The sequence below is a fragment of the Mastomys coucha genome, unplaced genomic scaffold, assembly GCF_008632895.1.
Source record: "Mastomys coucha isolate ucsf_1 unplaced genomic scaffold, UCSF_Mcou_1 pScaffold16, whole genome shotgun sequence".
Taxonomy (NCBI): Eukaryota; Metazoa; Chordata; class Mammalia; order Rodentia; family Muridae; genus Mastomys; species Mastomys coucha.
Window position 1 is genome coordinate 15,064,428 of NW_022196898.1, and position 22,991 is coordinate 15,087,418.

Below are 22,991 nucleotides of genomic sequence, written 5' to 3' on the forward strand. Positions count from 1 at the left end.
CCCCAGCTTAACAATTCCGCCATTGTTCAAAAGTTCAAAGTCTCTGGTAAGATTCAAGGTAGTCTCCTAACTGTGATCCCTCGTAAGAAGAAGAAAGAAAGAAAGAAAGAAAGAGAGAGAGAGAGAGAGGGGGGGGAGGGAGGGAGGGAGAGAGAGAGAGAGACAGACAGAGAGAGAGAAAGAAAGAAAGAAAGAAAGAAAGAAAGAAAGAAAGAAAGAAAGAAAGAAGGAAAGAGAAAAGTTGATACTTCTGTTCTAGAAGAAAGAAATGGCGTCAGAGCAAGCAAAAAGTGGGCCAAAGTGAGACTAAAAGCCAACATGGAAAACATTAAATCCTGCATCTCCATAGTGAAAGTCTCAGATGTAGGTTCAAGAGGGGCATTGAGATGGGTTGTTAGGAGCTTTCTGCATTATTAATACCTGGACAAGCCAGTAGACAGCAGCACATGGTTGGGTCTCTGAGGAGGTTGAGGTGCCAGAACCAGAGACAAGCAACAGAGCAGGAATGAGCATCTCTTTTTATAGCTCTCTAAGGAAAGGGGTGATTCCCAGCAGGAACCAGGCTATCTGATTTCCAGGCAAGAGGCATGAAAGCTGGCAGGAAGCAGGATGTGTGCCCACTAAAACCCCCTTTACATGAACTCGTTTCCCCCATGAGAAATCCTGACACCTAAAGGCATTAGCTAGAGATTCAGAGACAGTGGTCTCAATAGAATTCCTGTCAGACAGGGAAAGGGCTGCTTCTACTACTGTAGTCTAAGAAGTCTGGTCTGGATCTAACACATGTTTACATGTAGCTGGCACCTGGGAAGGATGATGGAATCATCTGGACCTCAGTGGCCTTGGGCAGCCCTGCCGTTCTACTGCTGCCACCTGTAGCACATGAGTGACATCTCACACACCAGCTTGAAACCTTTCTCAGCAAATGCCCCCTGTCCTGGTAAAACCCATATCCCAGGTTCTAGCTTTGAAACTTTTATGCAGAAGCCTCCAAGGTTCTCCTTGGAGGGATCTGAACCTGCCACGTGATGCTTGATCTCAGGGCTTTTCTAGAAGTCTGTTGCAGGCCTCCAGAATCCTATAACTGCTGCATAGTGCATGTCGGCAGAACTCCAGCAGTATCTAGAAGGTGCTGCTAAGTCCTGTGCTGGTTAGGGATGCAGTCTTACCCTTGTCTAACACGACTGTAGCCACTGAGTGTCATAGTAGCTGCACCAGGAAAAACACTTTCCTAAGGAGTTGGTTTAGGGTAGGAATTCCCGTCAGTAGAATTCTCTGCTCAGGCTCTCTCCTTTCAAATAAATTTGTCTTTTTGTGTGATGGAACCTTCACAGGATACCTGAGCTCTAGTCCTGGGGACGAGCTCAAGGTTGGTCCTTAATAGTGCTGATCTCTGAAAGCATCATAGTGACTTGCTTTCACTGCCATTGCCTGTGGCTTTAAGCTCATTCACATTCATTTCCTTGCTAAACTGCATATTTTCACATTTTTCTGTTCTCTACCACTGTAGATATTACTAAAAATAGTAAGTAATAACCTTGCTACAGCCTAGATGTAATGATATCATGAAACTTCCCCCACCAATTTAGTCCATAATTTTCTTTTCCTTTTCCTTTTCTCAAGACATGGAACAACTACATAGCTCTCACTGTCCTAGAACTCACTCTATAGACCAGGCAGGTCTCAAACTCAGAGAGATCTATCTGCTTCTGCCTCCCATGTGCTAGGGTTAAAGGAGCCACTACATATGGCTAGTCTATAACTTTTTAATTCAGTCTTATTCTAATTTCTGGCATACTAGAAGAATATAGTGAAATTTTGTTTGTTTGTTTGGTTGGTTGGTTGGTTTTTGTTTTGCTTTGCTTTATTTTTTGCCAGAATATAACACGAATGGGTTCCAGTCCAGCCCCAACAAGAGTCCTATTGTCTTCTGAAACTTTATATGCCTATTGTTTGTTGCCCACACTTCACTTAGCACCCCCTCCCCCAAAATAGTCCATTATTATTTGCCAATAAACCTCTAGCACTTCTGTAGCTTACAGCTTCAAAATCTTTAACATTCTTCCTTTAATCCAGTTCTGAAGGCCTGCAACTAAATGGTCAGATTTCATATACCTGCTTCCTAACCTTTCAGCCTGGTCACCTGTATTGGTTACTTTTATCCCTGATGCAACCAAATATCTGACAAGAGGAAACTTAAATGTACAAAAGGTCCACTTCAGTTCATATTTTGAAGGAAACAACCCATTGTAGCACAGAAGAATTGAGGACTGGAGCTATGCTAGTTTGCTTTCTGTTGCTGTGGTAAAATAACATGATTCCAAACAACCTGGGGTGAAGAGAAAGTCTATGTGGCTTACATTCTGAGATCTCAGACCAGGGAAGAGTACCACCCACATGAAGAGTGGTTCTCCCTCTTCTGTTAAATCTGTTTGGAAATGCCCTTGCAAATACATACTCCCAGAGATATCTCCTAGGTGATTTTCATGTCCGTCAATAAGGATCAATTAACCATCCCTAGGGTTTTATTGAGAATGTGCTTGTGGTAAATCATCAGATACTGATGAAAGGAACTACTTAGTAGCATAAGATTTAAAATATAGTAAATTAAGAAAATACTAGCTGGGAAAATGGCTCAGCAGGTACAATATTTGCAACAAAGGCATGAGGGTCAGAGTTCATATCCCAGAAGCCATGTAAAAGCCATGTGGGCACAGCAGCCTGCCTACAATCCCAGCCTCGGGGAGTGGAAACAGGAAATCCTTGAAGCAAGCTGGCTAGCCAGACTAGCTAAGATGGCAAGCTTTGGGATTCAGTGAGAGATTCTGCCTCAATACACAAGGTAGAGAACAACTGGGAAGACATTTAACATCAACCTCCAACCTCTACAAAGATACACAAATATGGGACCCTGCAAAGGGAAATACATCTACACACATGCAAACATGCCTGTACACCACAAGCACATACATACACTCATGAAAAGAAAGTATATCTTAATATGAGACATGGACACAGAAGGACCACTTTGTCAAGAGGACAGGAAAGGAGGATGAAGAAAGGAAACACACATACACATACTATGTATATGTATATTTAGAACAATGATGTAAAAAAAATTCTGACCAATTATCTTGGAGTTTGTATCTATGGAGAAAATAATTTAGTCATTAAGCAAATAGGAAACTCAACAAGATCTGGTGCTAGTGGCAAATGCTTGTAATCCTAGCACTTGGGAAGTGGAGGCAGGAAGGTCAAATGTTCAAGGCAATCCTCTGCTACTTAGAAATTTTAGAGCCAGACTGGGCTACATGAGTCACTGTCTCAAAAGAAAAGAAAAAGAAGGAGGTTGGCAAGATGGCTCAATGAGTAAAGGCACTGGGTACAGAGCCTGACAACCTAAGTTTTATTCTTGGAACCCACATGGTGGAAGGAGAGAACCAACTCCCACAAGATGTTCTCTGACCTCCATAGGTATACTGTGACATACACATGCACACCTGTTCACAAACACACATTGTTAGCATCAGAGCATCCAGAGCCTGTGGTGATGCATGGGCGGGTCCACGGACCTGTTGCCAGGGCAACAGTCACCATATTTCCAGAATCCATTGGGCTCACCTCCCACCTTTACCTGCAACGACTACGTCAGAACCCATTTATATACGGGGAACATCCCTCCATCTCTCTCTCTCTCCCTTCTCTCCTTCCACGTTACTGCCCCCCTCTCTCCCTCTCTTACATGTGGAACTATTTGGGCCTAGTGTGTGGTATGTGCTGACGCGACCTGCCATTCTAACACATAACACATATGTACATACATGCATATATACGTGCATGTATACATACACACATACATGGACACAAATAGGTAAATATAATCTTTAAACTCTTTAAAGAAAAAATAAAAAACATAAGGAAATTCAAACCAAAGGCTGTAACAAATGTTACAGCTCCCAAAATGTCAATATGACCCCAGGAAGCAGATGGCAGGGCATTTCTGTTTGTCTGCTTGTTTGTTTCTGGTTGGTTGGTTGGTTGGTTGGTTGGTTGGTTGGTCGGTCGGTTGGTTGAACTCAACCTATAGAAACCATAGGACTTTTAGTAAGCTTTGAAATGGGTATGATCTAAGAGCAACAGAGCAAGAGTTTTCTGCCTGAACACTGATAAGATGCTGTGAAAAACAGCAGAAAGTAAGGCAGCCCTGGAGGCTGACTGGCATCAGTCAAAACAGGTTGAACTGGATGATGAGATGCTCCTTTGGGATGTTTTTTTGCTGCCTCTATAAAGCAAGAAAGACAAAAGAGATCACAAAAGGAGTGAAGCAGCAGCCTTAGGTATTCATGAGACCCCACAGCCCCACCACCACCCCTCATACTCCCTCCACGCACACCCACACATCCGCATACCCACACACCCCAGCCGTCAGATGGGGTGAAATTGGGTTTACTGCTCAAGGCTTGCATGTCAGCTCAAGTCATAGCCTGTGTTCAACTGAAACTTTGGAAATTGAGACCTCTGGCAATCAAAAGACCTCAGATAAACTTTTTGTTGGAATGCATTAAAGGTCATAGTTAAAGGTGACGGTTCTGACCTTCTTCTCTATGGGAGGAGTGGCTGGAAGCCTCTTGCCTGCCAGCCTTTATTGTGGTAGATGAAGAACATATAGTCAAGGCAGAATGGAGTGACGATGTAACTGAGAAACAGTTGTGATGAATAAAATTATGAGAAGAGGCACATCCCACTCAGGCATTGCAGTAGCTGGGACAATGTGCGGAGACACTGCCCCCAGCCATCAAAATCTAATAATGTCAAAGAAACTGATTGAAAAGTGAGTAAATACAGTGTTGAATGACCTGGGGGGCTTCTGCAGCACCCAGAGCTTGAGGAGACTACTAGGGTAGGTTAGGGAGCTGACACCCTGCCATTCACCTTTTCCCAACGGGCCCTACCCTGCCTACCCACAGCCAACTTCTAGAGCACAAGCAGCCCATCTTACAAGCAGGCATCATGGGCTTCTTTTTAGGGCACTGCATGTGTACCGAATGTACTGCTGGCTCGCCTCCCTCTGCCTCTGAGATGCTCTCGCTGTGGTTATATATGGTGACACCAGAGCCTGGCATTAAACACTTCCCATGGTTAGGATTATTTTTATGACGTCCTTCATGGCTCCCTTTCCTATTGCTACGGTCACTGTAGACTAGCTACCTCACCTAGTATTATGACAGTGGTCATAGGCATTTATAAAGTGCCTCCAGCTACTTGAAAGACGACTTAAAGGTACAACTTCCTTCCTCAAAGATTTTAACAATTTTTCTACACAGTGCAAACAAAAGGAAGTTTCAGAAGACCAAAATACTCACAGAATCTAAGTGGCACGTGACTATCAAAGCCACAGGAGAGTTTTAGGCGTGTCACTCTCTGTGGAAAAATCTAACAAGACTACAATACGGACAGAGGAAAATTAGTAGGCATTTAAGTTTTACAGCATAAGACTTGTATGTGTAGGTGTGGGTATTCATTCATGTTGGCACATTTGTATGCACAGGTACATGTGCGTGTGTGTGCCTTGTGTGGAGGCCAGAATTCAGTCTCTGGTGTCACCCTTCAGGAGGCATCCACCTTGTGTTTCTCACTGACTTGGTGTTTGACAAGTAGGTTACACTGGCAGCCTGTGAGCCCCCAGGGATCTACCCAGCTCCACTCTGCAGTGCTGGGATAATAAACACACATGCCCTGCCCTCAGCCCTTTTACAGGTTCTAGAGGATGAACTCTAGTCCTTGGGTTTACCCAGCAAACACTTCATCCACTGAACTATCTGCCCCATCCCCTGCCCAAGTGCAATTTTATGTGAATAGTTAATGAATGGTACCCAACTAATACAGAAGTAGAGGCTCACGGCCATCCATTAGACTGAGCACAGGGTCCCCAATGAAGGAGCTGGAGAAAGGACCCAAGGAGCTGAAGGGTTTGCAGCCCCTTAGGAGGAACAACATTATGAACTAACTAGTACTCTCAGAGTTCCCAGAGACTAAACCACCAACCAAAGAGTACACATGGTGGGACTCATGGCTCCAGCTGCATATGTATAGCAGAGGATGGCCAAGTAGGTGATCAATGGGAGGAGAGGCCCTTGGATCTGTGAAGGTTCTACGCTCCAATGTAGGGGAATGCCAGGGCCAGGAAGCAGGAGAGGGTAGAGTAATGAGCAGGGGGAGCAGAGAGGGAACAGGGGTTTGTTTTTGTTTTTGTTTTTGTTTTATTTTATTTTATTTTATTTTATTTTTGGAAGGGAACCTGGGAAAGGAGATATTGTATGACATGTAAATAAAGAAAACATCTAATAAAAAGAAAACAATGGCTGATAATCTGATGCATCTGAATAAGCATTGCTGCTGGCCACATGTCTTTGCTTGAAAGAGTCCATTAGGACCAAAGACACAATTGAGGGACAGAAATAGCCTGACATTCCACACAGCGATTAGAAGAGAACGCAAGAAGAAAAAAAAAACAGAACCCACACTTGGGCAATGAGCAGAACCAGTAACAATTTATAAACATGGCTTTCCTGAAAAGAAATGGCTTACCATTATGGAAAGACCAGCTCCTTTCAAAAGAGAGAGAGAGATTAAGGAAAAGCCCATGTCCTTCCCAAAGCTAGTGATAGAGCTGGCAGTTTCTAACAGCCCCACCTTGCTTTACCTCTCTCACTGCTGTGAGAATCACCTGACAATTTAACAGAGAAATATTTACTTCATTCCTCATTGCAAAGGTTCGGCGCACTGCCGCTGGCTCCACTGTTTCTGGGATCATGGTGACTCACAACACCAACAGCAGCAGGAAGGATGAGACTGTTCACCTCATGGTAAACAGGAAATAGACGGGATCCCAACAGAAGAGGGCCAGGGCAAGATGCAGCCCCGAAAGCATGACCCAAAGGCCTGATCCCTCTCCCAGGCACCACCTTTCATAGTGTCACTACCTCACATTGGTCAGCTTCTTAACTCATCAACCAGTTAACATCAATCATTAAGAGCAAACTGTGCTTTAGCCCACATCTCACAGGATCCAATCATCTCTGGAGACACCGGCTCCTCTACACTTGGGAGCGGTGCTTTACTAATGCCCCAAGCATCTCTCAATCCAATCTACCTCAGTCATTCTCCCTCACCAGCAGCCTCACCCACATGCAGCCTGCAGGTACATACAGCTATCATCAACAATCACTGTCTCATCTATATCCTGCGCTTCTGCTTCCTTGCTCAGCCAGTAGCTTATGATGGTTAGTGTCAATGTCAAGTCAAAGGGATCTAGAATCCTCTAGGAGGCAAATCTCTGTACACACCTGTAGGGATGGTGTACGTTGTTAGCCTCTAAGAACGTCCTCTAGAGATTATCTTGTTTGGGTTCATTGTATATCAATATAGGGAGATCTATCTTAACTGTGGGTAGGACCCTTCCCTGGGTAAGAATCCTAGACTGAGTGCAATGATAGAGGGAGGGGGAGAGTGGGGAGAGGAAGGGAAGGGGTAGAGGGAGAGGTCGAAGGAGAGGAGACAGAGATGAGTACTGCTAAGCATAGCTCTCTACTTCCTGATTACGGACTCCATGACTAATTGCCTCAGGCTCCTGCTGCTTTGACTTCCCAGCTATGGTGTATTTATTGTACCCTGAACTATGAGCTAAAGTAAACCCATCTTCCCTTCATTGCTATTATATCAACAGAAAAGAAACCAAGGCACAGTTGCATCAGACATGAGAGATCTGGTGGGCCATAGGCAGATTCAGTATGAATTCTGACACAACCTGGCTTCCATCTAGAAACTGTTAAAATATGAAATAAGTCTTGGACTCCACATCAAGCACTGGGGTGAGCAACAACGTTCAGAGCTCCTCGGGAGTAACGAGAGCCAGAATCAGTTTCTACCCAGGATAAGGTATACTTTTACCGTGAGACTTCGAAGTCAGAATGCTTCCCAGCAAAGATGTTTTGTTTTATAGCTGCCTGAATGAAGCCCTGCTTGTTTCATTGTTGATACACTGCCTAGAAGATACTATGTGTTTCCCCATAGCTCCTCTACTGAGTGGCATCATGGTCACAGCATGTGTTGTATATATGCAGCTCAAATCAGTGTTCCCTCTATGTTTACACAGAGATTCTTCTTTAAAACCTTCTACAGCTCAGAACTCAAATTCCAATCAATCATCTTGATCAGCAGTATGCTCGAATTCCTTTAACAGTGAAGGAAAATCACTGAGGAGATAGATCATTTGGGGTGCCATCTTCCAGCAAAGTGAGGGTTGTGCTTCTAGGAGGCTCAGAAAATGATAGCCACAGACAGCTGTCTCTGAAAGGACAGCATAAATGCCTGAGCTGTCCCATTGTGGGTCAGTGTTCATATGCTATAGGGGCCCCAGCACAAGATAGGAATAAAGTCCCAGGTCTTTCTAAGTCGACTGGGTATGAATTAGTCAAAAATTTTCCAATATCCTGGATCCAAGCAGTGCAAAACAGCTTCCAAAAATACTGAAATTTCTAAACCAGATGCTAGAATCTCCAGGTGTATATGGACAGTAGACTTGCATGGCACTTTTGAGAAGTCAAACTATGAGTGCTGTAAGATATATTCCATTGCCTGGCAGTGGTGGCACACGCCTTTAATCCCTGTACTTGGGAGGCAGAGACAGGCAGATTTCTGAGTTCGAGGCCAGCCTGGTCTACAGAGTGAGTTCCAGGACAGCCAGGGCTACACAGAGAAACCCTGTCTCAAAAAAAAAAAAAAAAAAGATATATTCCATTATTAGGCTGGCCTCAGAGTGAGAAAATGGCTGCCATAGCTCTAAGCCTCATATCTCATTGGCTGTGGTATCCTTCCCTGAACCAGTTCCCAAAGGGCTTCAGACAACCAAGACCTACTCCAGCTATGGATATGGTTTTGTGAGAGAGCGTTTACCTAGCATGAATCAGGCACTGGGTCAATTCTCAGTGCCCCATAATCAGATCTCTAGAGATGGTCAGTGGTTAAGAATACACATATCAGATCTCAGAACCCACATGGCAGCTTACCTCTGCTTATAATCATAGTTACAGACAGATTTGATGCTTCTGTCTTCATGGACACCTACAGTCATGTGAACATGCCCAAAGACAGCCATGTATATGTGAAAAAGTAAAATAAGTCTTTTTTAAAAACTGGGGAAGTAGTTAAAGCCACGTAACTGCATTCTAAGAAGAAAAATCAAAGATTCTTTTCTAAAGAAGAAGCAGTGGTTGACTATCATAAACCCAGGACCACCATGAAGAATTAGACCCCTCTAGTCTTATTCAGCTGACCTGCCTTTCTTGTGGTGTTAGTAGCCAAGCTCCAGCGTCTAAATCCCATGTCTTCAACATGAGGCTTGCCTCTGGGTTTAGTGAGTCAATCCACATTCGTCCCCTGCTGCCTCAGTTTGCCCAGTGGAGACTTTTTCTTGGCTCTTTTATTTTAAAGATTTATTTTATTTTTGTCTTATGTGATGGATAATGGCTGCACATATTTCTATGAACCATGTATGTGCAATGCCCATGGAAAGAGAAGAAGGTATTAGATCCTCTAGAACTAGAGTTACAGACTGTTGTAAGTGGCCATGTGGGTGCTAGAAATCAAACCTAGATCCTCAGGAAGGCTTGAGCCATCTCTCCAGCCCCAGCTTTGGATTTTTAATATATTATTTTTAATCTTTGAAGTTATAGCTGTGGGAAAGGGTGACTGCTATGGCATGCTTGTGGAGGTCTGAGGACAGCTTGCAGAGGCAGTTCTCTCCTTTCAACATGTATGACCCAGGAATCAAACTCAGGTCATCAAACTTAAGGGCAAGTGCCTTTATTGCTGGGCCTTCTAACCATCCCAGGTTTTTGATATAGTCCTTCCTATGTGTTCCCAATAATCTTGAAGTATCTGTGAGATTAGTGGCTCATTTACAAATAAAAGACTCATCCTAACACCTGGATAATGAAAACATGCAAAGGAGGGCATCCATGAGAACAAGGCAGAAAATACTGCTAATGTTCATTTTATATTTGACAACTAATTAAAATGAGAAGAGAAAGAGCTGCCCAACATGTAATTATAGAAAGTGGGTGATGAGGTAATGAGCAGAAGCTAAATTAGAGCTGACAGTCAAACCACGGGCTGCATACTGCGAAGAGCAGGAGCGAGAGGATGGATGAAAGGTTTGGCTTGCCCTCACGCTCAACTCTAACAAGTTCTTTCCAGACGTGACTTCACTTTCCTTCTTCTTCTCTGACTGCACCTCCCATTCATATTCATACCACAGGCTCTATTCCTAGTGCTACCTGTATCTTTTCCTTTTCTTTTTGTTTTATTTTGTTTTGTTTTGTTTTTTGAGACAGGGTTTCTCTGTGTGGCCCTAGCTGTGGCTGCCTGCAGCCACTCATATAAATGGGTCGTCTGGAATGGGAGTCAGGGCCTGAAAAATTAAGGGTACCGGAAATGTGGGGAGGGTTTGAAAAAATTAGACCAACACGTGGTGTGCTTTCAGTCCGCCATCATTCATTGAATTCTCTTTTTTACAAGTAAAAAGGTAGATTGGTAACGCAAAACCCCTCCCCCAAGTTCGTCAGTAACTTGGCCCAATCAGCAGCTTCATCTTCAGTCTCTGGAGGTGGGACTTCCAGTGTAACTGGAACTTGGAGAGAGGCATGGCAATTAGCAGGAGGTGGGCAGAGAGGAGTGGCTATCTGTGGCAAGGTAGGGTCTGATAGAATCAGCCCTCAGCTATAGGAGGGTCACACCTAGCTGTCCTGGAACTCACTCTGTAGACCAGGCTGGTCTCGAACTCAGAAATCCTCCCGCTTCTACCTCCCAAGTGCTGGAATTAAAGGCTTGTGCCACCACTGCCTGGCAAAAGCCTACAGCACCCTGTATTCCCAAGTGGTGTCCCACCCAAGTACTAACCAGGCCCGACCCTGCTTAGCTTCCTAGATCAGATGAGATTGGGTGCGTTCAGGGTAGTATGGCTGTAGACTATCTTTTCTTGTGAGATCTCTGAGGCTAGAAGCTGGGTGAGCTGAGTGCATTCTGCAAAGCGGGGAATCCAGGACACTGCTGGTTCTTCCATGTGCACATGGACTGAATGGCCAATGAACAGATTGTGTGCTGGGATAGTAGGATGAAAAGCCACAGGTCTAGGTCCATACACAGTCAACCCTGAAAAGGCCTGGTTTTCAGCTATATTGTTCCTATGGAACACCCCTGCATATTGAAACGCTGTGTAATGATGGTGATGCTTTCCATCTGACTTGCTTGCTATTTGATCATCAGTTCAGTCCACATCTGTAGACAGAAGAGATGCTCACTGTATGCCTATTTAGGAAACATATAATCATGATCAGTGCTCAGAGAACTATGAGGGTCCTTGGAAATATAAGAATGGATTCAAGGACTCCCTATGCAAGGGTAGAGGAAGCCACAGAAGACTCTGGAGGAAGAGGACTTATAGGCAAGAGGAGTCAGAAGCAGCCAGGACAAGGAAGGACTTAGAAGAAGAGCAATTAAAAATCACACTGTTGGGCTGGAGAGATGGCTCTGACTACTCTTAAGAGCACTGACTACTCTTCCAGAGGTCCTGAGTTCAATTCCCAGCAACCACATAGTAGCTCACAACCATTTGTAATGGGATCTGATGCCCTTCTTCTGGTGTTTCTGAAGACAGTGACAGTGTATTCACATATATAAAATAAATAAATCTTTTTTTAAAAAAAATCACACTGTTACAGTACAGAGAAGTGAGTACAAGATGCAGACATGGAACACATGAGGAATCAGCTACCTCTCTCAGCAGTGTGGAAGACAGCAAGTAGTTCTAGGAACTGCCATATTTTGTGTGATAAATAAGAATCTGTTAGTCTAATAAAGATGTGCCTTAGTTAGGGTTTTCTTGCTGTGAAGAGACACCATGATCCCAGCAACCCTTATAAAGGAAAATATTTAATTGGAGCTGGCTTAGTTTCTGAAGTATAGTCCATTGTCTTCATGACAGGAAACACAACAGCATACAGGCAGACATGGTGCTGGAGAAGAGCTGAGAGTTCTACATCTTGATCCAAAGGCACCAAAAAAAGACTGTGTCCTAGTAGACACAGCTTGAGCAAATAAGAGACCTCAAAGTCCACCCCACAGTGACAAGCCGTACCTTCTAATAGTGCCACTTCCTATGGTCCAAGCATTCCCACCGGAATCTATGGAGGCCATACCTATTCACACCACCACAGCATGCCATTTTGGTTTTGTTTAGGAGTGTAGGTATTTGTGTGTTTATGACAGGGACCCACGGTGCAGCTCAGTGTGCTTCACTGATTAGCTACAAGTGCTAGAAACACAGGCTGTCCGACCATGCCCCATCTCACAGTTGTTTCTTTTGGTTGATTTTCCTACCCAGTCCTCAGTCTTTTCTAGGCTAGATTGATGACTTCCAGACCATAAAGTCTAGATCAGAGGCTTCCTGTATGTCCTGTCCCAATCCCCTCGGGCCCTGACTAGACACTGGAATATTTTGAGTATGTGTCTTCTTTTTCTACTTATGCCTCCAGGAAATGGAGGCCATAATTAACTCTTGCCATTGGTTTCACCATCTGGCAGGGCTTGGGGGGACTTGAGAGGACTTTATAAATATTTCCTAAGTGAAGTGATAAATTTCAGTAAGAGGAGAAGCCTAGAGAGGGAATTATCAGGGGGAAGAAAGTGATGAGACACAACCTTGAAGCTCAGAATGCACAAAAAAAGCCATACCAGGTAATACAGAATGTACTGAATCTATACCGGGAGGTACAAAATGCACAGAAGCCACACCAGGAGAAACAAAACACACAGAAGCCACACCAGGAGGTACAGACTGCACAGAAGCCATTTAGGAAATACAGGCTGCACAGACACTATACCAGGAAACTTGCAGGTTTTATTATGTGACCAGCAGTTGAGATGATTTAATTCCACTTTGGTGAGATGCATTTTACAAAGCTAAGTCCAATCATGGTAGGCAAAGGGCAGACAGCAAGGTAGAGAGGGTGGGAAAAGCAAATACAGAGACAAACTTGCAGAGCCAAACAGTCTCAGTTTTGTAGTTTTGTAGAAGACTCGAATGTGATGACATGTGACGTGGCCCCTGTGAGCCTAGCTCTCTACACCAGGAGCATGTGTAAACATGTGCACAAAAGGCAAGTCAGAGTGTGAGGGAATGAAGGCCTGATGGAAGTATCAATAATGGGAAGAAAAATGAGAAAGAAAGCATGTTTTTAATTTACAGTATCTTTGATAATTTCATACATTAGTACTGTATGTACAGCATTTCTGCCCTTCTTTCTCCCTTTGCACTTTTCTTTATCCTTTCCACTCCCTCTCCAACTGAAGACTTTTCCCTCTCTATTATAGGTATATACTCATATATATGTGTATATATATGCGTATATATATGTATATATACATGTATATATGAACGAACAACCTTATGAGTCCATTTCATTTTCATTTATGTTTAAGTTTGACTACATGAGATGTCTTTAAAAGGATAAAATACCATAAAAATAGTAAGTTATAAAGTTCTGGAGACTGAATGGAACACATACTAAGTTTCTGGCTATGTTCTTTAAGAGGGACAAAGATAAATAAAAGTAGTCAAATAAAACTCAAATCTTAGGACATAGAAAGTGAGAAAATTATGGTAAAAATTTATCATGGTAGTTGAGATGGCTCAGGTGGGTAAAAGCATTTGCCATGCAAGCATGTCAAGCTGGCTTTGATCCCTGAGACTCACATAGTGGAAAGAGAGACTATCTTCCAAAAAAATTTGTCCTCTGACTTCTACACACATACCCTGGTAAGCACACTTACACATACAGAGATGCATGCACGCACATACATACACACACCAAACACACTCACACACATTTTTTAAAAATTCATCATAAAATAAACAAATACTAAAGCATTCAAGACACACAGATGAAACCAACAGTAGTGCACGGGAAATAACTAATAAGTGTTGGAGTGGCATCTGTGAAGAAAATAAAAGCATAGAATCCCAAGAAAGCAAGAAATATGGGCCTGGGAGAGAAAGGTCCCTAAAGCAAGCAGAGGAGGGCACTATTTGCTCTATGTTCATTTTGTATGTATGAAGCAGGTTCTAAGAAAAGAATTTGAGGGTAAGCAATTTTCTTAGAGATGATTGGCATTGTCATTATTTTCATCAGTGGGGAATTAGAGCAGGAAGGGAGGCCAGCCACTGGACAAGCCACCCTGTAGCTGGATCAGATAGCCCCTGGGGATGAAGGAACCAGTGCATATAGATGCACACCATAGGTGAGGAGCTGGCCCTTTGTTGACCAGTAGAGTTGTGGGCGCCTGGAAGCTCGTGAGGAATTAAGCAGAGTAGCAATCCTTTCTGCTCTAGAAAGTTGATAGATTGTGTAGTAAGAAACAGAAGGCATTTATAGTTTGTCAACTTCATATTTTTCCCTATAGAGCTAGGCATCTGCTATCTGTGGAGGTTGAAAAGGGGGTTGTGGTAAGGGCAGAGGGTTAAGGACAAACAACTTCTGGAAAGGGAGGACTGGCCATGGGTCCATCTCTACAATCTGTGAATGATTTTCTAATACAGATCCAGGATCGTTGTTATAGGTAATAAAGAGCAGATAGTTGACCTATTCACATTTGAGCTTTGCCAGGAAGGTGTCATGAATGGCCACTAAAGCCATGGGGCTGAGGACTGAGCAAGAGAAATTTCTAAGTCATAAGCTCACTAGCATCCTATGTGATCCTGTCCCAGAAAATAAGAGTGCTGATGCTTTTTTTCTAAATCCCTTCTTTCTTTTTTTCTATGAAGCTATTTTTACTATAGTCATTTGCTGCCACTGAGACTTTTGCACTAGTAAAATGAAGGTCAAAGAACCAGAGAGAATGCAAGGGAGTAGTCTTGCCTTATTTTCTGTTGCTATGAAGAGACACCATGACCAAGACAATTTATAAAAGAAAACAATTAATTGAGGATTTGCTTACAATTTTAGTTAGTCTATTATCATGACAGGGAGCATAGTGGCAGGAAGGCAAGCATGATGCTGGAGAAGTTGCTTAGAGCTAGATACTGGTCTGTACTTAGCAGGCAGAGAGAGAGAGAGACACTGGGTTTGGCATGGGCTTTTGAAACTTCAAAGTGCACTCCCAGTGATAGACCACTTCCAACAAGGCCATACCTCCTCCCCCTAATCCTTCCCAAACAGTTCCACTAACTGAACCAAACATTCGAGCATATGAGCCTATTACAGTTATTCTCACTTAAACCACCAGTCTGTAAATATTTGGTCAAGCTAAAGGCCATACAAAGCATTACAATCTCCAGCTTGGGGTCAAAGCCATCGTCTGCCCTCTCTTGCTAAATGGTTCTTCACCTTATTACAGTTTCTTTCCTATACTATGGTTTCTCTCATGAATGGATTGAGTACATTCCCATGATGTCCCAATCATCATTTAAAACAGTTGTTGACTGTGGCTGCTATTCTACCCACGTGGAAAGCTTTATTAAACACCACATATGGGGGAAGAGGGAGAGGGGGAAGGGAGTGAGGCAGAGAGGGAAAGAGGGAGAGGAAAAGAGAGGGGAGAAGGGAGGGAGGGAGGAAGAGAGAGAGAGGAAGAAAGAGGGGAAAGGGAGGGAGGCAGGGAGGGAGAGAGAGAGGAAAAGAGAGAGGGGAAGGGAGGGAGGGAAAGACAGAGGAAGAGAGAGGGATAGAGAAAGAAAAGAGAGGGGAGAAGGGAGGGAGAGAGAAAGAGAGGGAGGAAAAGAGAGAGAAGGGAGGAAGGGAGAGAGAAGAAGAGAGAGGGAGAGAGAAAGGGAGAGGGAGAGGGAGAGGGAGAGGGAGAGGGAGAGGGAGAGGGAGAGGGAGAGAGAGAGAGAGAGACCTATGCCTGGGCCTTCTTTCCAAACTGACTAAACCATGATCCCTCCCTAGCAGGGGTAATTCATCAGTTCCCCAGGTGGTCCCACTTCCTGGGCTGGAGTTGAGATTCACTGACCTGGACAAAGGATACCAACCCTGACTTGCCTGAGTTACTTGCTTATCACTGGCTGGGTAGATGTTGAAGTTTAGCACATCTGAAAGCAATTTGTTCTCCACACAGCATGCAAGAGGCCCAGCCAGAAAGTGGGCATATGCCCTTCTGCTCACCAGTGTGAGAAGCAAATAGGGAACTAGGAGTTCAATTTTTATTTACGTTTGCTTCCAGTTTAAAAAAAAAAATCTTTGAACATTGCAGTATCTTTTTAATTTTTTCTATTCATAATGCTCCACCTTAAAACCATAATAAATAACACGTTTCCCAGAGCTCTGTTCGGTTGGGTTTGCCTTTAGAACTGATGATATATTCTACGGAGTTGGGCTTTCACGGCAGTCTCTGAAGTGGTATCTTCCTATAGAACTGCTGTTGCTTCAAGTGGTTTCTCTTAGTAGATAAGAAGGAAAGTAGCATTCAGCGAGTCCTGGCCATAGCCTGAGTGCTGCTGTGCACATGGCTGAAATCATCTAACAGTGTGAGCTGCAGAGTCTCACAGCCCAGGCTCAGTTACCAACCTCAGCACTCGTCAACAAACAAATTCAGATCAGAGAGGACATGACTGACGGACATGATGTCTATAGAATATTTACACAGTGACCAACACAGTATACATTCTCAAAATATTGGTTGGCATAATCATCATCTCATTTCATTCTCACAACTATACAGTGAGTAGGTATCATTACCCACTTTAGGCATGAATTAAGTCTCAGGAGTGAATTAATGAATTGTCTGTGGACATAATTTGAAATGTATCCAGAAGAAAAAATTTAAATATGCCTTTAAGAGTTATTGTTATTTAAAGGCTTATAGTCACATTATTTGTAACAGACAAAAACACTCCCAGAGTCATGTTCCTGCAAGAACCAAGTAATTCTGATGGGAGGAGCACCACGTTTGTGATGCGCACAGCAGGGTTCTTGCTAGTGATGACTATTATATTCCTTGTTGACTGTGTTCCTTCTGTTGGTTTTTGTTAATCTAAACAACTCAATGTTTCATGTCATTTGTATATCTTTCTTGGAAGAAAATAAACCGTAAGTACTCAAGTAAAAAAAAAGAGTTATTGTAAAATAAGAAAAATAGTTTTATAGTGTATTGCCTATTAACTGAGGAGGGAGTTACTTTTCAAAACTGAATTCTGTTATGTTGTTGGAGACAGTAATAAACAAGACAAACAGAGCCCCTGTCCTGAGGAAGGGACTGTTAGTCCCTTACCTCACCTTTGAAAGACATTCTTCATCACAGCAACTGTACAAAACCTATACAGGGTCAGGCCAGCCGGCATCCTAGATGGAGTGGGAAGAGGCTCATGATTCATCACTCCTAACAGAGGAGCTGCTTCAGTATTGGTCTTCTTTAAAGTTGTAACTCTCTCTGGGCAGGTTGACCATTCCTGGTGTTATATACACAGCACAAACAAGAATCAGCACACACACACACACACACACACACACACACACACACACACGAAATAATAACAATAAAGAGGACAAGACAGGGAGGTGGGGTGAATCTGGGAAGAGTTATTATAGGAAAGAGTTTAGAGTGAATATGATCAAAATACACCTTTTAACATTCGCAAGGAATTAGTAAAATACGTTTTAAAAGAAGTCACCCATGATAGTTGTGCCGACAAAACCTTCTGTTCTGATATTGAGTGGTTCCTGAGATTCTTGACCAATCACAAAACTACCAAAAATGGAGTATTATCAGGTAGCTCTCTGTCCTGGTGCTCCCTCTGGGAGCACCTTCTGCTCCCCCCCAGTCAGAGTCACTGGGACCATCAGAAGAAATAGCAGACACTATGCTGTTTTAAGATAGCATATGTTAGTGGTATGCTACCTTGACATTTCCCTGGATCCATGATGACCTCCCAGCCTCCCTCCAGAACATTCTACTGGTGTGCACTTGGGCATGTGGCCACTAACTAAATGATGGATTCATTCAGATAAACTCATTTCCAAGCAATGTAATGATAAAAAGAGAAGCAAGTAATAAAAAAGTTTGTTGAACTTTATCTGTCATTTATCATCTCTTCTCTCCTACTCTTGATTCATCCAGGAGCACATGACAGATACCATGTTTTATACTGTCTCTGGGCTGAATAGTTCACTTGGCAGTTTGTTAAAGACTGTCCCAAGAAGGCCTACATTCTGTGTTTGAGGTCAACAGAAGGTAGCCAGGCGGTGGTGGCGCACACCTTTAATCCCAGCACTTGGAAGGCAGAGGCAGGCAGATTTCTGAATTCAAGGCCAGCCTGGTCTACAGAGTGAGTTTCAGGACAGCCAGGGCTACATAGAGAAACTCTGTCTCAAAAAAAAAAAAAAAAGAAAGAAAAAAAGAAAAGAAAAGAAAAAGCAAAAAGGAAAAAGAAATCAACAGAAGGTTGTTAAAATAAAACTATAATGCTTATGTTCTTTGGTTTCTGTTTACCTAAATTTCTGGATTGCTGTCCATATTGTATACCAGGAAATTTCATTGTGTCACCATATCATCAGGACTGTGCTATAATAATATCATTGTCTTGAGGCTGAAATCTGGGTGGAAAAACTGGAGCTGACAACAGTGGTTTGTCTCTAGAGACCAGATCTCCAGGAGCTGTCGTGTGCTTCACTCAGACATAGATTAACTCTTCAACGTAGCCTATCATTGGGAAGGACAATGGATCTCCATTCATCAGTCGTCTTGTCAGTAAAACCAAAAGCCGAATAGAAACAACATGAGGAAGGTTGCATGTTGGTTCACAGTTTCAAAGGCATCAACCATGGTGGCTTGGAGGGAAAATCAGACAGAACAATTCATGTCATGGAGACCAGAAAGCAGAGAAAAGTAAATACTAGAAGTTGGAGAAGGATATAGGCCTCCAAAACACACCCACAGAGCTTCCTTCATGTAAGGCCTCTCTTCATACCTTTTACCATGACTCAGTAATACCATCATATGAATCCATCACAGGATCAGTACACTCACTATGGCACACACTAAATATCTCCAGAAACCCCATCATAGACACACGCTGAATGCCCTTCACTAATCTCCTAAGTGTCCGTTGACCTAGTCAAGCAGATAATCAAGTTAACCATCAAATATTACATGGAATCTGAATTAAATTGAATTCTAAAATTAAAGATAGATTACCCTGGTTTTATGATTTAGGACTATTCCACTTTGTTCTTGACTTTGTGTTAAATTTCTGCATATAATTACTGAGAAAGAAAGTTTCTATTATTTTGATAGAAATAGAAGAGTCTGCATAAAAGGAGTGTGTGTCATCTATGGGTGATACAGAAATACTGCCCTTAACTTGGTATAGCTATTAATGTTCTATTAGGAAAAGTTTATAGACATATTTTTTAAAGTAAAATTATTAGCAGCTTGTTCTCTTTTTTTCCTTTTTTTACTAGATATTTTCTTTATTTATATGTCAAATGATATTTCCTTTCCCGGTTCCCCTCCGAAAAAAAGAAAAAAAAAAGAAAATTAAAAAAAAAAAGCTGTCCCCCCCCCCGCCCACCAACCCACCCTCTCCTGCTTCCTGGCCCTGGCATTCCCACAGCTTGTATTTTATAATTGCCAATGAAGTAAGGTAATGTTTATGTGTAAATTGATGAGTCTACAAATGAACATAGGAACTGAATGACTCTAATTGCACTATGGCTGAGAATGAGAATTATTTTAAGTTTTCATCAAATTGTCCCATATACTGTATATAATATATATTATATATATTCCATTTTAATTATTTTATAGTTCAAGAATTTCTTAATCAAAAGCACATTTGTATTCATGCTTCAGTAAGAATGTCACACTAATCCTACTCTCTGAACCCAAAATTTGCCTTTCAATATTTAATATCCTGAATATCTGTTCATTCATGGCCCAGGAAGAAGACCTTGAAAGGGCTGTTGCAAAAACATTTTTCATCATTTTTACAATTATTATCTTCTTGTTTTCACTTACACTTTTTTTTTTTTTTTTTTTTTTTTTTTTTTTTGCTTTTCAGGAAATTAAAATTTATCTCTTAACAGATCTTAGCATCCATGTGAATTCACACTGTGCTTTTTCATGTTCAGAAACATTAAGTTTTCAAAACTATTCCTATTTGAGGTAGAATACCTCTCTGAACTATTAGTGACAACAACAATTCAACAAAAATGTTCAGAGATAAAAGAAATAGTGGAGAAGTCCACACTGGCTTTCAAATTCTTGGAAATTTGTCAGAATTCTTACCCATAGTAACTTACTATGGAAAAGCATGATAGACCCCAAAAGAAACAAAAATATGTGTTCGAGCAGACTATATTCCAGTGTGCCAAGATCTCACAAGGTAAAAACATTGACTGTCCTAGTAGTAATTCACATTTTGGAAGAAGATATTTAAAATATTTGAATTTGTTTTAAGAATCAAAAACTATATTTATTTCTTATATTCTATGCTGTAATTACCTTTACTCTAATACTGTTTATTTCACCTATGTTAACTACTCTACATATTTCTTATAAGAACTTTTCAAAGAGCAGCATGGGAAAGTTTTGTTGATGCTGTATACTGAGTTTTTGTGCCCTTCAAGTTTTACTTAAGTAAATAATCCCCAATACATAAATATCAGTACAAGAAAAACATTAGGAGTCATAACCAAAAATTTTGGAATATAATATGACAAACCACATTCGGTGTTCCTTTTTCATGATAAGAAATAAGAAGAACTGTGACTTGCAGCAACCCTTGTTTATTAAATGGATTGTTAAATAAAAGTAATCTTTAAGTAACTTTTGCTTCAGGCTAGAAAGGTATGAATATATAATTCAGTAGTATGGGCAAAAGAAATGAAAGCAGAGAAGAAAACATTAAGGGTTTTAAACTTTTTTATTTTGAATTTCCCAAAGTGGCTCAAGAAACCAAATCAATTCAGGAACATGTCTTTGTAAAGAGATTTCAGGAATGAAACTTATAGGTTTAAATTGGTAGTTACAGTTAATCTAGCATCAACACTCAGAGCATAGGTTGTCCTTTCTGATGAAGGCTTACAGTATATATAGCAAGATGTCTGTCCCACTGATGCTCAAATAGCTCCTGAGCCACTAAAGGAGAGCTGACCCTGCTTTATAGCACTCTTCTAAGACTGACCGCTTCCAAACAGCACATCCCTGTCATACGCCCTATCTTCAACACCATGCTCTTGTCTTTAACTTGTACTATTCAAACAAGTGGACAAATATAACAAAATGGTTCTGGGCAAACTTGCCCTGAAATAAATCTTAAAATGACATGGAGCTAGAAACCCTCGGCTCCTAAAAACAAGAAATTTTAAATCAAAGAAAGAAAGAAAATGGGGGAAAGAAAATAGGCATGAGGAGGAACACAGAGATGAGGGCAAAGGAAAGAAGGAGCAAGTATTTGTCCATTCTTTATAAAGACCATAAAGAACTTGTGTCTGCCCCACCCCTTTAACCCTCAGAACCTCAAATATGCACACATTCTCAGAAGGTCAGAGGCTACTCTCCACAGATGTGTCTGTGATATCCAGACAGCATTTCCAGCCAGGGGCTACCTTCTGCTACAGATTCCATTCCTGGGCAATCTGCCCCAGGACCTGCCACAAATATCATGCACTGTCATTAGTCCGCCTTCAACTGGGTCTTGAGTTTTAAGTGTGCCAACTAAGAGTTGGGCCCGTTTTCTATTGTATGAGAGTGGGGTGTTGCTTACAGAACAGCCAAGCCCTTAGACAAACCCTAATTTCAGGTGAAACTGAGAGAGTGCCTAAGGGTGGAAGTAACTCAGAGGTATGGGGGCAGATAAATGGCATTCTTCATCCCCAGGTGGACAATAAAAGAGAAGGAAGAGGTATAAAGCATATCACAGTAAAGGTTTCCACAAGAGAGACATTTGGCAGAGGGAAGGGTGTGAACAGATCCCTAAATCAGGACATTGTTGCAAACAGACAGATATACAATTGGTTGGAATGGAGCATGGGGTAGGTAGAGGGCTCAAGGCACATCACCCCAAATCAGCGTGGGACTCTGGACAGTGTGGGCTTAGAGAGGGTGGCTTAAACTCTCTACCATGAAAGAGCCCTGGCAAGTCACTGCTCTAACACTGGGGTTCCTCATATGCAGAACAAGTGGTGTTTTCAGCAAACACTGTTGAGTTTTTCCCATAAGGATTAGAACTGAAGATGCATTCAGAAGAGTCTAGACCAGTGATTCTCAACTTTCCTGATGCTGCAACCCTTTACTGCAGTTCCTCATGCTGTGGTGACCCTCCCCCCCCCCCCACACACACACCATAGAATTATTTTCACTTCTACTTTATAACTGTAATTTTGCTGCTATTGTGAATCATAATGTAAATATCTGTGCTTTCTGATGGTCTTAAGGTGACCCCTGTAAAACAGTTATTCAATTCCCAAGATGGGGGGGGTTGAGACCCACAGATTGAGAAGCACTAATGTAGGATAAACAAAAAACCCCACAGTGAATCCATATGGCAGACACTAAGAACTTCTTTCTCATCTGACTGTAGCTCCTCATTTTACTACATTCCAAGTGGTAGACAAAGGATTTAAAGGGTTTTTAGTCATTAAAAGTGTGTGTGTGTGTGTGTATACACTTTCTTTAGCTGTGAATGGGAATACTACTAGAACCTCACCTACCTTGGAGGGACGCTTTAATTTCTCATGGCCTTCACCGCTTCTTTGTCTAGTTTTATTGCTATTTCAAGCTCTTTTGTAAAGTGCAGGTGTGAGAGGATGCCAGCCTCACCCCCTGAGAGCCTGGTTGGTATTATTGGTTCTTGTAAGAAAAGGTAACCAAAATAAAAGGAAAAGGCTTAGTTGATATCACATTTGTTAACTCTGGCCAGATGCTCATTAGCAACA

The 22,991-nt window shown here is 42.1% G+C and overlaps 1 protein-coding gene, 1 long non-coding RNA gene and 1 other non-coding gene across 8 annotated transcripts in view; 1 reads left to right on the forward strand and 2 right to left on the reverse strand.

The window, feature by feature from the left end:
* Kcnab1 (potassium voltage-gated channel subfamily A member regulatory beta subunit 1) overlaps nucleotides 1-22,991 on the forward strand; it is a 442,167-nt gene that overhangs the window by 324,769 nt on the left and 94,407 nt on the right. The gene's annotated exons all lie outside the window — the stretch shown is intronic.
* LOC116092953 overlaps nucleotides 1-22,991 on the reverse strand; it is a 143,763-nt gene that overhangs the window by 33,929 nt on the left and 86,843 nt on the right. The gene's annotated exons all lie outside the window — the stretch shown is intronic.
* Nucleotides 10,911-11,029, reverse strand: LOC116094650. Its single transcript, XR_004120256.1, has one exon. It is a non-coding gene; the product is annotated as a 5S ribosomal RNA (ribosomal RNA).